The sequence below is a fragment of the Macrobrachium nipponense genome, chromosome 27, assembly GCF_015104395.2.
Source record: "Macrobrachium nipponense isolate FS-2020 chromosome 27, ASM1510439v2, whole genome shotgun sequence".
In the NCBI taxonomy this organism is placed as follows: domain Eukaryota; kingdom Metazoa; phylum Arthropoda; class Malacostraca; order Decapoda; family Palaemonidae; genus Macrobrachium; species Macrobrachium nipponense.
The window spans coordinates 4,329,524-4,347,562 of NC_087216.1; positions in this window are offsets into that span (position 1 = coordinate 4,329,524).

The window sequence follows — 18,039 nt, forward strand, 5'->3', positions numbered from 1 at the left end:
GTGTCATTTGTATATTTGTTGAGGCTCTTAAAGTCAAAGTTATGTTTCTCTTTTAGCCTTCATAACGTAAAAAAAAAAAACTATGTGTTACGAAAAAACGCGTCGGCAATAAAGTATCATCTGATGACCGGCTATCACCCTGTCCTTTCCATTAATTGCTGTGGCCCCGCTTGCGGCCAACTTATTTTGTGTTCATATATATATATATATATATATTATATATATATATATATATATATATATATATATTATAATATATATATATAATGGAAAATTTTCAAATATGATATTTATGTAAAGGATATTAGTGTTTCGGTGTTAACCTTTCAGTGGAAATTATTCTTAAAGTATAATGAATTAGTATCAGGCTTGATATTTTGTGTATGTGTGTTTGTTCATTTGGTTCCTGTGTGTTTGCAGATATATGTATGAATGCAAAGCTATCTAAACTGGAATAAAGCAGTTTTCTTTACCTGTTAAACATTGATTAACATATTAAGGCTTGTTCCCTTTGGAGATGGTAAGACTGTCTCTATAACTTTCTTAAAATTATGGAAAGAGGAGGTCATAGTAGATCCTTAACTTCGTGGGAATAGTCAACCCCTTCAAATTATTTCAAATCTTCGGTAATACAGTTTTAATGGGACTCGAGAATGAATTATCCTTTTACTTCTGAGGTGATCGGTTGTGTTCTCTGAAGAGAATCTTGTTAGTATTTTGAAAGAACATAATAGGAGAGAGACTGGTCTGAATGATTTAAGGGAAAAGTATAATGTATATTCAAAATGTTATTAAGTGATTCTAAAAGGTGTAAGAAGGGCAGCTGAAAGGCTGGTGAATGGAAAGCCCAATTATTGTGGGGATTTCAAGTGATACACTCAAATGTTATAGTGACATATTAATTGTGGGTCTTACCAGGGTGTATTATCATGTGCAGATGATGAAAAGATTCTAAAAGAAATTGACGGCTGTAAAATGGGAAGGTGAAAGATGATTACAAGAATTACATATATGACGTAACAATGTCAGCATACCCGGAAATTTACAGGGGGGATTTTTTTTTTTTATAGAAGAGAAGCAATGCGAGTTAGACGAGGAAAAGATGTACCGTAGAGCAAGTGACCGGTATGAAGCAGTTCTGTAAGAGGGCTGAGAATAAACAGGGAAAATTGTTACGAACCATACATGGACCAACTCCAGCTGAGGGGGGAAGAATTTATAGGAATGGAGGTGGAGGGTGTTAAGGATGTATGGCGTAGAAAGTAGCATGTTGACATCAGTTAGAACAAATTTACGATGAAAGCAAAATGTGCTAGATTAAGAGGTGGAATAGCTGGTTCGATATATAACGAGAAAATAGTTTCGAGATGAGCGTGTGTTATTTCATGGCTGTTTTTAGCTTAGTGTTTATTTTTCGCGTTTGCTGGTAATTCAGTTTTTTAGTTGGGTGTAAGAAAAGAGAAAATGGGGAGACATTGACAATGAATCTTAGCGTTGATGGTAGAAAAACTAGGGGGGGAAGTGGTTGATTCGTATGAGTGTTTGCAGTCGAAAAAATAACAGGGTCTCTGCAAATTTTCATGGAAGAAGTTTGGATGTACGAAAATGCGTAAGATTATGGAAGAAAAAAGTGGCAGTTGTTTTGACGAATCGAGAGTAAAGAGAATTCGACAGTTGTAATATAAGTTGCAAAAAAGTTAATTTAGGTAAAAAGGTATACCAGAGTTGTTTTGGATAAAAATTTAAGAAGGATGGTTTGGTTAAAAATGTATAACCAAATTTTTGGGGAAGAGGAGAAAGAGATGAAAAAAAAGAGCTGTGTAGATTAAGGCATAACAGGTGATGGTGTCCAAGAGGTGTTAAATGTCTGAATTTCATACTGGACTCAGCAGCTTGAAGATGAAAACTCCTGTAAAATGTGTTATATATATATATATATATATATATATATATATATATATATATATATATATATATATAAATCTTCAGAGGTGTCCATGATACTAGTTGTAAAAAGATGAAGTTTATTATGAACGTTTCGCACATGAAACATCTGTGCATCATCAGTCTGCAAAGAGCAATAAGACAAATAAATAACATATAAAGCCATAAAACACAAACAGAACTCACATGAATTAAAATAGTCTTAAAATTAACCAAAAAAAAAAAGAAAAGTACAAAGTAAAACAGTAAAAAAAGAGGAGAACACCCAAAACACCAACCGTCCATGAGGAGAGAAGATGGAATAGACCTGTCGTCAAAAGCAGGTGACGACGTCAACTATGCCAGGTATAGAGTGGTTGAAGAATTATTACCATTTAACGAAGGAACAAGTTTCTTAATATATAAAGACTCGAGGGTAGTTAAGTGATCAGGATGTTTGACATGATCTATTATTGTGAACTGTTCTTTCTGAAGCTCAATTTTGCAATTAAAAGCATGGTTCCTGATATTAGAAAATTCAGGTTGTTTTATTCTTTGTCCTGTTCGGAAACTAAAATAAACCTAAATGACTGCAATATCGAACCCTCAGCAACCTTCGAGTAGATGCAACGTAAGAACCTGGCGACTTTTAAACAATTACTTGATCTTGCTGTGCAAGATTCTATGTTCATTTTTAACAATCGGCTCTATTCGCAGGTTGATGGAGTCGCCATGGGGTCTCCTTTAGGCCCTATCTTTGCTAATTTTTTTATGTCAGACTTGGAGTCGAAGTATTTAAATGGTTGTAGTTCTAATTTTAGACCATCTTTTTATCGTAGATACGTTGATGATACCTTCGCGTTATTCCAACATCCTTGGCAATGTTCCTCATTTAGAATTTATTAATAACGCTCACCCGAATATCAAGTTTTACAGTAGAGGTTGAAAAAGAAGGTACTCTACCTTATTTAGATTTGAAGAATCACTAGAATAAGTAATTCAGAATTTGCCACGTCAGTCTACAGAGAACGGACCTATACAGGACTCACTAATCATTTTTATAGTTCGTCAACATTCTTTTAAATTAAACACCATCCACACATTGGTAAATAGGGCCCTAAAGTATTCATCTTCTTGGAAAATTTTTCATGACGAGATTTCATTTTGCTGAGTTTTTTTTAAGTCCAATTCTTTTCCACAAGACGTAGTTTTGAAAATTGTCAACCAGATACTTTCGAAGTTTTTTTCAGCCTTTATCTCCTAATTTTGATGTTCCAAAAAGGTTATTTTATGCTACTATTCCTCATTATTTTCTGATCTGAAATTCATATCCAGTTTAAACAAATCATTGAACAAGAAATTCCGTGTCTCAAGGTCAAATTAATATCAAAACAATCCTTGTACCATAGGTTCCTTTTTTAATTTCAAAGATCGCCTTCAGCCCTTCATGAGATCCAAAACGTCATATATAAATTTACATGCCCTGGATGTCCAGGTTCTTACGTTGCATCAACTCGAAGGTTGCTGAGGGTTCGATATTGCAGTCATTTAGTTTTTAGTTTTCCGAACAGGACAAAAAGAATAAAACAACCTGAATTTTCTAATATCAGGAACCATGCTTTTAATTGCAAATTGAGCTTCAGAAAGAACAGTTTCACAATATGATCATGTCAAACATCCTGATCACTTAACTACCCTCGAGTCATTATATTAGAACTTGTTCCTTCGTTAAATGCTAATAATTCTTCAACCACTCTATACCTAGCATAGTTGACGTCGTCAATTGCTTTTGACGACAGGTCATTCCATCTTCTCTCCTCATGGACGGTTGGTTTTTTGGGTTTTGGGTTGTTCTCTCTTTTTTTACTGTTTTACTTTGTACTTTTCTTTTTTTTTGGATAATTTTAAGACTATTTTAATTCATGTGAGTTCTGTTTGTGTTTTATGGCTTTATATGTTATTTATTTGTCTTATTGCTCTTTGCAGACTGATGATGCACAGATGTTTCATGTGCGAAACGTTTCATAATAAACTTCATCTTTTTACAACTAGAATCATGGGGGGACACCCTCTGAAGATTCGTATATAATTTCTCCACTGAACGACTATATATATATATATATATATTATATATATATATTATATATATATATATAATTAATTATATATATTTAGGGCTTTTGTGCCTTGTATGATAATGCGCCCTATGAGGTATGTTAGAACTAGCGATAATCTATACGCTAAGTCGGTTGGTATTGCACTTCCATCTTCAATGGAGTGTCTGGGGTTTTGTAGATCACTTACGAAGTCGGTATTATCTTTACGACGATGTGTTTAAACTCATGGTTCGGTGAGGTTCTTGTAGAAAACACTAAGTATAAAAATAGATATAACTTTCTTCTGAAGTTTTTCATGGTGAAGATCAGGTATGATTGTACAAGTCTTCTAATAACGATAGCTTGATCGCTTCTGCCAATGATGATGGCTAATCCTATTCCTCTACATGATAAAGCTTAGGTAAAGAGGTACAGGTCTTCTAATGTCGATAGCTAACTCTGTTCTGCCCCGTCTACCATCTCTGTTACAAGTTATAAAGGAACAGACAGTAGTTCGAACATATGAACATACTATCAGATGACATAGTTTCATACGAACACACAATCGAATGAGACAGCTACAGATCACGTAGGCCGTTTGAATAATAGGTCGGGGTAGTTGTCTCAAGCAGGGAGCTTGACTAATGTTTATAAACAATTGAATGACCACAGGTGACGGCATGTTATCTTAGCTTACATACTTATTGTATACGTCATCTTAGGCGTCTCTAGTCTGATCACATTCCTGCAAGCAATCTGGTTGACCTCTTTAGTTTTATTCTTTTATATATATGGACTAACATTCATATTTTTTATTATGTAAAACATTACATATATGGATTACTTTCAAAATGTATATATCTCCTCTGTGACTGTATAAAATGTTACGTAGAATTGTGCAACATTTTTTTTCAGATTCCTAGATAGCTTAGAGATAGGATGTTTTTAAATGTGTGTTCAGATTTCGCATTAACATATTGTAAAAGAATATATATAACGTAGAATGTGAAAGAGAGAGATTTTCTTTGTCCATTCGAACTACGATTATGTCAGCACTGTGAGATTAAAGGACTCCACCGTTCTCCGTTTGCATCCCTAATCTGTCAACATGTCTTTTTTTTTTAACAGACTGGACTCATACGTGTATGGTCTTTGCCGAGTGCCACATGCAGATTACACATTTTGTATATAAAGTTGCGTAAGATTTTGAAGCTTCTGGAAACATTTGTGCCAAAAATACGTTTGTTGTCATTCTTCTCTGTCCAGTTTCTGGCAAAGGGAAGAGAAAATTTCATTAGATCTTAGATTCTCGAGTAACGTTAACATTCTCTCTCTCTTCTCTCTCTCTCTCTCTCCTCTCTCCCTCTCTCTCTCTCTCTCGACATTCCTTGAGATTATATTAACGTAACGTAAATTGGTCACTCATAACTTGAGAATTTATATTTTATATTTCTTAGAGTTTATTTGGTGTTAAATAGTGTTTTTGTGGAATCTGAACAAACATTGTTGTTGTAACGGCGCCTGGTTTTTGGTAAAGTGAAACAAGACTGCAGCAAAGAAAGAAGTTGGTATACCAAAAAGGTAAAGTGTGTTATATTTTTTATTAGTTGCAAAACTAATGTCTAATGGTTATTATGATTGTTTGGTAAAAAACTAATAACAGATAGGAACAGTAGTTAACTAGTAACTAATAACAGATGGTTACGAAGCTTTGGTAAAACTGATGGTTACAATGTTTTGAGTGAAAGATTTACACTTTTACACATTGCAAATTTTTGTGTTTTGTGTTTGTTTCATTTTGTGCATTTTTTCATTTTCTTATTGAAGTGTGCCTTTTTATTTTATATTTTCATTTGCATTCACAATTTAATTGACTTAGTTATTTTCATTGCTTAATTGTTGCACATTTAATTAAATTTAACACTTGTGAATTAATTTGTATTTACTTAGAATTCTGTTCAAGTTTTATTATTGTTTAGCACTTGTGAATTAATTTCAAATTCTCAATTATTGCCTAACACTTTTGAATTTCAATTGAATTAATTTTCTTGAATTTTGTGATAAATTAATTTGGATTTAATTTTACTTAATTGATTCAAGAATTAATTAAACTTTACTTTGTTTTCAAGTAACAGTAATTTTCCCTGATATTGTGAATTTCACTTATAAATTTTGAGTTTAATAATAAATTTTTGTATTTAAAATTTTTATAATAAGTATTTTCATTTATAACCAGTATATTTGCATTTGATTATATTGATGTTAGGTAGAAAAACATAGAGTGGTAATTGATCGGCTTTCCTTCAATTTACTTGAAGTGACTTAGAACCAGGGAAGTACTTTAGACTTCTGAAATAGGAAAAAGGACTTACTTTGATTTGAAAGTTGTTGATGGAGTGATGCCCTTTGATTAATTTAATTATTTTACAAGATTACCTCACACCTTTTTGATGAACTTACTCTGATTTTTTGCAGTACTGGTAAGTTGTTAAGGGATCACTGTTGCCTTTAGAGTATTCAGTCGTTTAATACTTGTGATGAGGGTACAGGTGTCTGGCTTTTGTGAGGTAACAATAAATGATGGTGAGTGTAGTAACCAGATACTTGGGACTTCGTAACAACTATATATATATATATATATATATATATATATATATTATATGTGTATATATATATATATATTTATATATATACACACACACACACACACACACATATATATATATATATATATATATATATATATATATTTATGTATATATAGACATACATACATACATACATACATACATACATACATACATACATACATACAACTGGCATACATGCAAATAAATTACTCAACTTCAATTTTCAGTTGTAATTCGAATTCTGTACGTATTCCCCAGATTTGAAAGTTGCATTCATATTTTCCTTATTTTCAGAGTCGTTAAAGTTCTTCAGAAAGAATTAAGTTTAATTACAGTCAGCACGCTTAACAGTTTTAGGGTTTTTTTCTGGCTCCCTCTTCCCCCTCTCTGTAATAGTTTTAGTAGTCATTTCTCACTGTAAAATAATGTAGTGGCTTATGCGTGAAATTCTCAGAATCATATTTCTGCCTCCAGAATTTGTGACAAATGTGTTCTTTCTCTGTCAAAGGACAAAACACTTCCCCTGGCACAGTCTTCGCCATGGGGCCGGGGAGCTCCCAGTTCTATGCGTCAACGGTAAAACAGGAAATGTAATTAGTGTAGAAGCATCCCGTGCGCTCAAAAGGAACGCTCCCACCAAAACAAACCAGGTATTCATCTCGTCTCGGGAAGACCCTGATGTCGGAGGAAGTTCATTCACCAGTTGGACTAAGCGGAATGAGCTGCAGAGAAAAGAAGGGAAAGACCTGAAAAAAAAGAGGGAAGAAGGGACACGACTCTGAGAGTGGGAAGAGAAAGAAAAAATGCGAAGGAGAGTTTATATACGGCATTCTTCCCGAACACAGACGCACGCATCATACTCATGTGTAAGTGTGTTCGTGCGTGTTAAAAAGAGACGGAGGGAGGGAAACCTCATTAATAGAAATGAAATCAAGAACAGGTCTGGGGACAGGATATTCGTGTACGTTATGGTTGCTATGTTTTGATAATTAGGTTTTAAATGCCTGCTAATCATGGAAGATGCTCTTCACATGTTTCAAAATTAAATACTTCATAAGTGAATATTGAGGTACATTATGGACAAGAAACGCGCAATTTAGTATTATTAGAGAGACGATAGGTACCATCCTCATCCTTGCAGCATTAGAGAAATAGACTTTGGTTCCTGAGACTGGCGCGCTCAGTACGGAAATACTTGAGGTTTGACGAAACAGATTTCCTAAACTGAATGAGCTAAAGCAAATGTTTGGTGGTACAAAGTAACTTTACATCTCTTGACATATTGTTTTACTTCGAGGGGAAAGGTTATTTTGTGACGTCTAGAATTTTTACTTATTTCCCTCTTTGTCACACTTCCGGTACACAGCTGTCTTATTAACAATGTGTCGTGATATATTGCAGAAAATTGCTGTGGCATAGAATAAATACGTTAATATATTATTGATGTTCATCTTATTTAACATATAGGTCAGTTTGATCCCATACGGTAAAGAGCACATTTTTATTCATTTGTAATGTAGATTGCTTGTAGTAATGGAATTATAAGAAAAACTTCAGAAAGACATAGAGACATATCTAGAGTTTAAGCTCGCCAAATGTGATATAAACCTCGTCCACTTTTGCACTTGGGATCCTTGGATAAAAATCATCAAGGTGTTTTCCCAAGGCTGAATTAGCCAGCTGAGTTTGGCGGAGGCTCAATACTCATTTATGTCTGTCTGTGTGATCGTGTTTATATGTCCACAGACAGTCTTAAAAATTTAATGATGGATACCAGTGACATTTTGTTTAGGATTCTTTCACGGGTTAAAGAAGATTTCATTTGATTAAGAGACGAATCTGACTGAGGAATAAGTTTTTTATGGCTTGTTAATTTCAAGAGTTTGGTGAAAGCATGCTAACTATCGTTGCGTATACCATGAAAATATCTGAAGCCGGTAATACTGCACGGTGATCGTGACTTTTTAGTTGTTGGCCTTTGGTCTTCGTTGATGCTGTATAGTTCCAGATGTTATTGAAAATCAGCTCTTTTTAAAAATAAAACGCGAGTGACTTTGGTCATATAAGAGTAATTGAAAGTTTAGGGCTGAAACATATCGATATTCTCTTCGTACTGTTCTGGTTTGAGCTCTTCGTTGAACTTTCTTAAAGGTTCACTTTTATAGTAGTTGGTATTTTGGGCCCATCCCTATTGGTGACGTGGTTGTTTTGGAAGATTATGGAACTTGACGTAATTATTGCGCTTTTTGTTTCTCTTTCTGTTTAAATCCTGCAACGGACTTCTACTGTAGTTTGATAAAACACGTTTATCTTGAAGGCTGCACCTCAAGAAAGTGAAAATTAAGACCATCCGATTCTTTTGATTTTTAATTTTTTGATAGCTTTCTATTCCACATTTCTGTGTAATCGTTATTGAAAGTGTATGACAAATAGGAAGCGAAGATAATTATATAAATTTTGTTACCGTATTCAGCTTATATAGTATAAAAAAACAGTTCTTCAGGACGGTAATAAGGCAGTGGATTTAAACCTTGATGTGCTTTGTCTTGGCATTTCCTGTCTGTGCCCTTTTTCTTGGATGAATTTTATGGTCCGTTTCCTGCATGGATTTTTGTGGCGCTCAAGCATATGCGTAATATTGCAGTACGTTTGTGACCCGGTTCTCTCTGTACAGAATCTGTTAGACAATAAATTCTGTTCCTCTTATGTTATGGATGGATATTGGAAAATGAAAAAAAAATATATCTTTACTCTATGTCAGCTTTAAACATAAAATGACATAAATATTTTTTTGAACGTCACTCACTAATTAAACTCTGTATCGACTGCCAACGTCAGCCACTGATTTCATTCACGAGCCATGGTGACAAAACGCTCCTTTGTTTCAGACCAAGTTTATACCGAACTCGTCATTCTTCTGTTGAACGTACTCAGTTTTAATTAAGCTTTACTTTCAGTGTACAATATTCTTCCACGCTTCTTTGACGCCGTCCACATTGCATTTGTCAGTTTACATATAATATATACATTATAAATAAATATATATATATATATATATATATATATATATTATATATATATATATATATATATATATTGTATCTGATTATTACAGGATAGATAAAAAAAGTTATAGGACAAGCGTGTTTGGGACGAAGGAAATATGGTAGGAGATGATATGAAATAATGGATAAGAAGCTTGGTTATGTAAAACCACAATGACGGCAGCTGATGAGGAGTGTCTCTCTTATGCCAAGAGAGGGTCATAAGTTAGTAGGGAGTACTTATGAATATATAAATAATAAATGGAGGGATGAAGAACTGAAATTGTTAGGAACTAATGAGTAAGAGATTAGTTGAGGTTCTTTTGTATGACAAATAAGAATGCTATGTACAGTTATACGGGAGTGTACACAATGCTCGAATGTTTCCTGATGGCAGTGTTTATTGGGTAATATTGAAGAAGGTTGGTATGGTATTAGCATCCTACCTCGGTGGTCGCGGGTTCAATTCTCGGCCATTCCATTGAGGAGTGAGAGATGTGTATTTCTGGTGATAGAAGTTCACTCTCGACGTGTTCTGGAAGTCACGTAAAGCCGTTGGTCCCGTTGCTGAATAACCACTGGTTCCATGCAACGTAAAAGCACCATACAAACAAACAAATACTGAAGAAGGATGTAGGGAGTGTGTGTGTTAGCAAGGAATAAAGATGAGGTGTGGTTAAAAAAAAAAATCACCATAAATGACACATTGAATGTTAAGAAAGTTAGGGTAGTGGTGTTCCTCGTTGGACGAGTGGATTTCGCGCTCAGCTACCAATCCGGTGGTCCGATGTTAGATTCTCGGCTCGGCCAACGCGGAACCAGAGGAATTTATTTCTGGTGATAGAAATTCATCTCTCGATATAATGTGGTTCGGATCCCACAATAAGCTGTAGGTTCCGTTGATATCGGTGTTCTTGTGTACTTGAATACTTTCTTTGTCTGTCCCTTCGTGAGAAAGAAGGTATGCGACTGGTATTTATTGTCGCTTTTCTTTCACAGTTATCTAATGTTAAACTCAAGAACATGCTCGATGCGATGTTTTATTTTTAAACAACTTTAAAGCCAGATAGTTTCTGCTTCTTAGTTTCTGTGTGTGATCACAACAGCTTGGAACGGTGTAGGAGAACCATGGAGTTTCTTTGATAATATTTTTTTTCACTCTGCTGAAATTCTGCATAGCATGCTAACCTATCCTACCTTCTCTCTCGGTGCTTTCCTTAGGAATAAATGGTTGTGCATGATTTTTCGCCCCTTTCGGGTCTGTTGCGTCTTTTCCTTTCACTTGCTTTCCCTTTTCGCAGGGGTCTGGCTATTTCTCTTCCAGCCTTCCAGATTTCCACCTTGAATAGCCAGTTCAGATTGAATGGGATTTTGTATTCAGGAATATTTCATTCATTTTATATCAGTTTTGCTCAAATACGTTATTTGCCTTAGGAACTCCTCCAGCCGGAAAATTCAAACGTAGGGCTGGACATGGGAAATACGAGGATTTCTGAATGCATGAACGTTGTAGCAAGATGGCGCTGTTATACCGGGGAAAATTCTCGTTCCCTTCCACGATTTGGTGCTCGGTTAACCTTTGACAATACGTTCCGTGTCCTCGCATACCCTGCCAGGCCCATGGAGGCAGTCAAGTTCAGTGACGTCAAATGGCTTGGAAGTGGATTCCCCCGAGATGGGACTTTTACTCGCGCTCTAGGATACCAAAACAATATCGTCGAAGCCTCAGGAGCAGTAAATGAACTGAATTCGCTCCACCGTCGGTTCTGTTTAATGGCCAGAGTTGAATGTGGCAGGTGAATGTTGATTTGTGTAACTACAGCATGATTCTCACGAAGAAAATGGTTATAAAAGGAATAATGATAAAATATAACGCTTTTTACTCTAAATCTTTTTACGAAAACAAAAGAAGAAATGAAACTATTCTTTGATAACTCCTGTCGATTAGGTCAGTAATCCTCGTAAAGCTGAAGGAATTTACGCGTATTTTTAACAATTTACAAAAATTTACACTGAAAAGAGGTAATTTTTTTTAAATCAAGACTGTGATCGTTCTTCATAACCTTAAAAAAAATCATGTTTTAATTTTAACGTCTCTTAGATGTATTTATATTCTTTCTAGAGTACCCATGATGTAAGTGACGTTCTTACGCAGACAGACAGACATGAGCTAGCTACTCCTTGTGTTTTTTCATAAGATAATGTTTGGAACCTGGTTTTTTACTCCCAATATAAACTGCAGAGGATTAATTTACACAAACGTAACGAGAACTGTTTCCTTTAGATATATGATCACCGTTTGTTTATAATGCCATGTATATTTTTACCAGCCATTCAAAACTAAGAGAAGATCGTTGCATTCTGGAGCATAGTAACAAAAACTTGTTGTACAGGCGGAATAGTGTTTTGTTAAACGCTATTTGTTTGGGGAAAACTCTCTATCGCGAGATGTTCTAAGAGGTCCACAATAATAAAAATGTTGGGAGTTCGTGTATAATTTTAAAACTCTATACAAAAAGGGAAGGGTTCGAAAACTTTTTGTAAAGAATTTTAAAATTATACACGAACTCGCAACATTTTTTATTATTGTGGACCCCTTTAAATTATCCACGAACTTGCAACATTTTTTATTATTGTGGACCCTTTACAACGTTGGCTATTATTATATTAGATCGTTCTTAATGCATATGATTCAAACTCCTTCGGAAATATAAATTTCATACTAGGATATCGTTTTCTGTACAGTGGTAATCTCTTACATGTTCCGGGTGAATCTTCGGGGGGAAAAAAGCATGATTTATTTATTGTTTTTTCAAATATGTTCTGTCTTCCTTGTGAACCTCGACTAGTTTATGAAGGTCAGTAGCCTGTTCTCTGGGTAATTTTCCCGTCCCATCACTCGGATCCTTTGAGCCACGTTTAACCAAGGTCTAATCAAGAGAACCACGATTTTACGGTACCCCAGTTTCCTACTTCGGAAGAGATATCCTGTTCCCTGCAAAACTAAATCCTCTTTACTCGCTAATCAGATGTCTATAGAAACCCGGGTGATCTGAGAGCTTGGATTTTCGTATCATTATTTTTTCTGAAATGGCTGCTGTTTCATCTTATGTGCCATTTTATAAGTTCCATGCCCCTCGGATTAGCCGTTTGGCCGTGATTGAATGACAGACGGACGGACAGACATAACGCCCATTATAGTATAGTAAGATTTCATGGAATCCATTTTTCATGGGGTTTTCCCAGACAGAGCGCCTAAAGTAGCTTGAGAAGAAAGCTGCCATACATCACTCAAAATTATCGTGTATGTTTAGGATTTTATTCGTAGAGTATTGAACTGACATCGGTACTGAAAATAAGTTCTGTACATTCTTATACCATTCTGCATATCGTAAAGTATTATACGTAACTGGATATAGTATAATACAAAAGTATAAACAGTACACGTACAATCTCAAAATACAGTACAAAGTAATTATTATCTGCTACTTTGTATCTTAAAGTAAATTGATATATATGATTATAGTATAATGATAAGAAAATTCATAAGTAAAAACATTTGTGCTTAAAATACCGTATAAACAATTTTAAATACTGACAATTAAAAGTAAGTGAATTTCATTATTTAACATTTATTATTTAAAATCAAATTTCCATTTGTGTTTAGTGATGCTTTTGCAAAACCATTAGCATTTCACACACACATACTCACACATACACACACACACACACACACACACCACACACACACACACATATATATATATATATATATATATATATATATATATATATATTTAGTATGTATTTATTCATTATATTTCGGAACCTAACTCGAGAATTTCTGCGAGACGCGAGAGCCAAGAGAATTTAAAGGAGATCTTGGAAACTATTCGAATGTGCGGGTTGACCTTTTAAGCCTTTTATATTCAATGGATGTGATAAGAGATGAATGGATGCCCAAACGATTCAGGCTAAATAATTGCCTTGCTGTAGGCCGAAATACAGAGGGAGCCGTGATCTCTTACATCCACTGAATGCCACGTATCAGGCCAATACTCCGCTATCTGAAGGGCGTGCAGCTACACAGGTCACCAATACCATGGGGAAGGAGTCTGTCGTGCTCCCAACCAAAAACACAAGGGAAATTCCCTACCTGGTAGCAACCGCCCTACTTGCACCTTCACGGGCCTCAGTGCCCCCACCGCTGCAGCTCAGAAGGACGTCGTAGGCAAACACAGTGATGTCCCTCCCACGTCCACTCTGTCGGGATCCAGCGCCGATATCAGAGCCCGCAGGAAAGTACACACAGTAAGGGGGAAAGTCACCGCAGATGGCAGAAATGCCCCTGCGCCTTCAATACTGACGACGACGAATCCTTCGAAGGGCGATTAAAAAAGAAAAAACTATGCCAGCTGCACAACCATGCGGGGAGAATAGCGAGCCCGAACTGTTTTCGGGAAAAAGTCGCGCCCCTCCAATATCCTCACTGGTGTCCTTTTCACCAACCACTCAAAAGATAAACAAAACAAAAAAACTAGCATTAATAAGATGCTCACAAACATTTAACAAGCGGGGAGCAGGTTTAACAAGCAGTTCGCTTGACGCTCAGCCGAGACCAAAGTAAAGCTTAAAACTAAAACCTTAAAAACTAATTTCCTTACGCTAATTTTTATATACAACAAAATATAACAAAAAGCAGTAACAAGGCTGAGATAAAAATAAAGCAAAAGCAATGCCAATTACGTTAATACATGATACCTTCCTCCCCGAAGAAAAAAAGAATTTTTCAGCAAAAATAATTTTTTTTTTTTACTACTGTGGTATAAACAAACCTGTAAGTAAAGAACAATAAAGACAACCAATAACAGGCAAACATACAATAATAGAACAATAAACCTGAAACCAAATTGTGTTAAATATCAATAATATAATATACCACGAGAAAATACAACCAAATGCTTATATAGCTTACCATTATTTTAAAGCTCAATGTTAATACCATACTCTGAACCCAAAGTCAAAGCACGGCAAAAGACAGACATATCATAATACCAATAATTTAAACAGGATCATAACAGACACAAATCATCAAATCTAAGGAAACCATCTTACCTAGCTTAACCTAAATAAACTTAGACACACACAGGCATACACCTTAACCTACAGCTCACCAACAATATAGTTCAAAAAGTCATATAAATAAATCAAATCAAAATTCTTAGTATACCGGGACAAATCAATCATTCGTTAGGAAATCAGAACCATTATAACATAATAAGAGTGTATACCACTCATAGAAACCTTACAGAAACTTACTAAATCTACAAAACAACTCTTGAAATATTACTTAAACTATACTACATTCAAAAGAAATTTTTTTCATACAACTAATTAGGAGAAACGAGCAGGGCAAAGCGTACGAGAAGGATCAGGCAAGCACACTAAGTCCTAGAAAGGGCGTCAGGAATTTTATTGTCTGTCCCTTTTACGTGTTTAATAATAAGGTTGAATTCCTGCAGAAATAGGGCCCAACGCAAAATCCTCTGGTTGGCTCCCTTCATCCGCTCGGATGAAAACCAGAGGATTGTGGTCCGTCCAAATCTCAACCGGAAAAGAAAAATTGGTCACATAAGGTTTGAAATGGTTAAGAGCGCGGACCAAAGAAAGAGCTTCCTTTTCAATGGTGGAGTAACGCCTTTCCGCTGCCAGAAGCTTCTTACTATAGTAAGATACAGGATGAACACCGTCCTCCTTCCGTTGGAAAAGGACCCCTCCAATCCCGACATCACTGGCATCTACCGCGATAATAAAAGGTTTCTGAAAATCTGGGGAAGTCAAAATAGGGTTAGTAATTAGCACAGATTTAAGTTATTAAAAGATTCTTCACACCGATCAGAGACCACAAGAACCTTTTCCCTTTTTCTAAATAAAGTAGTAAGAGGTTGAGCAAGATCTGAGTAATACGCACGAAAACGGCGGTAATAACCGTCATGCCCAGCGCCCTTCTTACCTCTCTAACATTACTTGGCCTTTTCAAATTAATAATAGCCTCGAGGTTAGCTCGTTTCGGAGCCACCTGACCCAAACCAACCTCGTGACCCAAATAACAAACCTTGGCCTGGCCCAATTCGCACTTAGCCAAATTAAACACTAGTCCTGCAGACCTAAGAGCTTCAAAAACCTTACGTAACCTTAGCATGTGGGTATCCCAGTCATTACTATATACCACCAAGTCATCGATATAAATTTCCGTTCCTTCCAAACCACAAATTACCCTATTCATGAGCCTCTGAAAAGTACAAGCTGCATTTTTCATTCCAAATGGCATAACCTTACACTCGTATAGGCCAAATGGAGTGACAAATGCTGATATCTCACGAGCTCGATCGGATAATGGAACCTGCCAATAACCTTTCAAAAGATCCAGCTTAGTAATAAATTTGGCAGAACCAATCCGATCCAAACAATCATCAATACGAGGGAGTGGAAAAGAATCATTTTTAGTATTTTTGTTCACTTTGCGGTAGTCCACGCACATGCGGAACTTACCATCTGCTTTTTTTACTAATACAATAGGAGAACTCCAGGGACTCACAGATGGTTGAATAAGGTCATGCTTCAACATGTACTCTATCTCCTTACTGTCTAAATCCAATTTTACTGGTTCAGCCGGTAAGGACTTTGCTTCACAGGGGAAGCACCACCTACATCAACGTCATGATTTAAAATATTTGTTCTACCTGGAGCATCCTGAAAAAGATCTGAAAAGGAATAAATTAAATTAAGCACATCCTTCCGTTTGTCAACATCTAAATGATCTAAACTACTTTGCAACATTTCCAAATTTTGCATATTTTCACCCAATGCATCTGAAGGAACCTGACACCCTAACTCATCTGAGTCCTCTGGAGGCACATCCACTACCACAGACACAGGCTCGTACACGATCGCTAAATGGATCACCTTGCTTACCATGATAAGGTTCAGCCTGTTAATGTGAAATACTCTACACTTACGGCTTGAACCGGGGGCCTCAATTTCATAGTTAAACTCTGACAGTTTCCTCAGAACCTTCCAAGGGCCCTTATATCTTGGTTCTAGAAAACTATCTGGGTCCATACTCAACACCAGCACTAGCTCCCCAGGTTCAAATGAACGTACCTTTACCTTTTTGTCAAAATTACCTTTCATAACTGACTGTGACCGTTCCAAATTTTCCCTAGCAAACTTCCAAGCACTAATCATTTTGCCCTTCAAGTCTTCCACAAACCTTCCAACTTTTATTTCACCCTTCCGGTTTGATTCGAGCATTTCAAAAACAATTTCCAATGGACCGCGAACCTTGTGCCCAAATACCAACTCAAAAGGAGCTACTCCAGTAGAAGAGTTAGGGTGGCTCCTGATAGCAAAGAGGGCAAAAGGGAGGGCTTTGTCCCAATCACTACCATTATCATAACAATGTTTCTTCAGGACAGACTTGAGGGTTTGGTGGAATCTTTCCACCACACCTTGACTCTCTGGGTGATAAGGTTACGCTGGTAATGTGTTCTGAATGGCCAGTTCAGCACACTTACCCCTAAATACCTTACTCGTGAAATTCGTCCCGCAGTCGGTCTGAATTACACGAGGGAGACCATACCTGGAAAAGAAATCAATAAGTTTTTCGAAAACAACTTTGGAAGTAATACGCCTCATAGGTATAGCTTCAGGAAAACGAGAGGCTCTATCCATGATAGTTAATAAATATACGAAACCTGTTTTAGTCTTAGGTAAGGGACCTACAACATCAATTACTAACTCAGAAAATGGTTCACCTATGGCAGGTATGGGATGCAGCGGGGCTTAGGGATCCCCTGATTAGGTTTACCCATAACCTGACAGTTTCACATTCTCTGATAAACTGCTTCACACTCAATTTAATTCCAGGCCACCAAAAAAAAATACCTAACCCAAGCTGTGGAAAGTTTTTAACACACCCAAATGACCTGAAAAAAAATTGGTATGAGCTAATTCCAAAATAGAATTTCTGAATTGAGAAGGTACCACAATCTGTTCCACTCTACCAGTTTTATTCAAATTATCAGATGCGGGACGACTAAACCTATATAATAAGCCCCTTACAACTCCAACCTAGGTTTAGTCAGATCCTCAACATCGCCCAAGTCAAAATTAAACTCATCTTTTTGAGCTTTAATAAAAGCAGCTCTGTCCCAATCAAGTTTCATATCATTAACTACAGTATCATTACCACTACTCTCTACTGACCCGGGCCTCACTACCTCTAACTCTAAACTACTTAACATTAAGTCATCATCGTTATCCACATCAAGTAAACTAACAGCT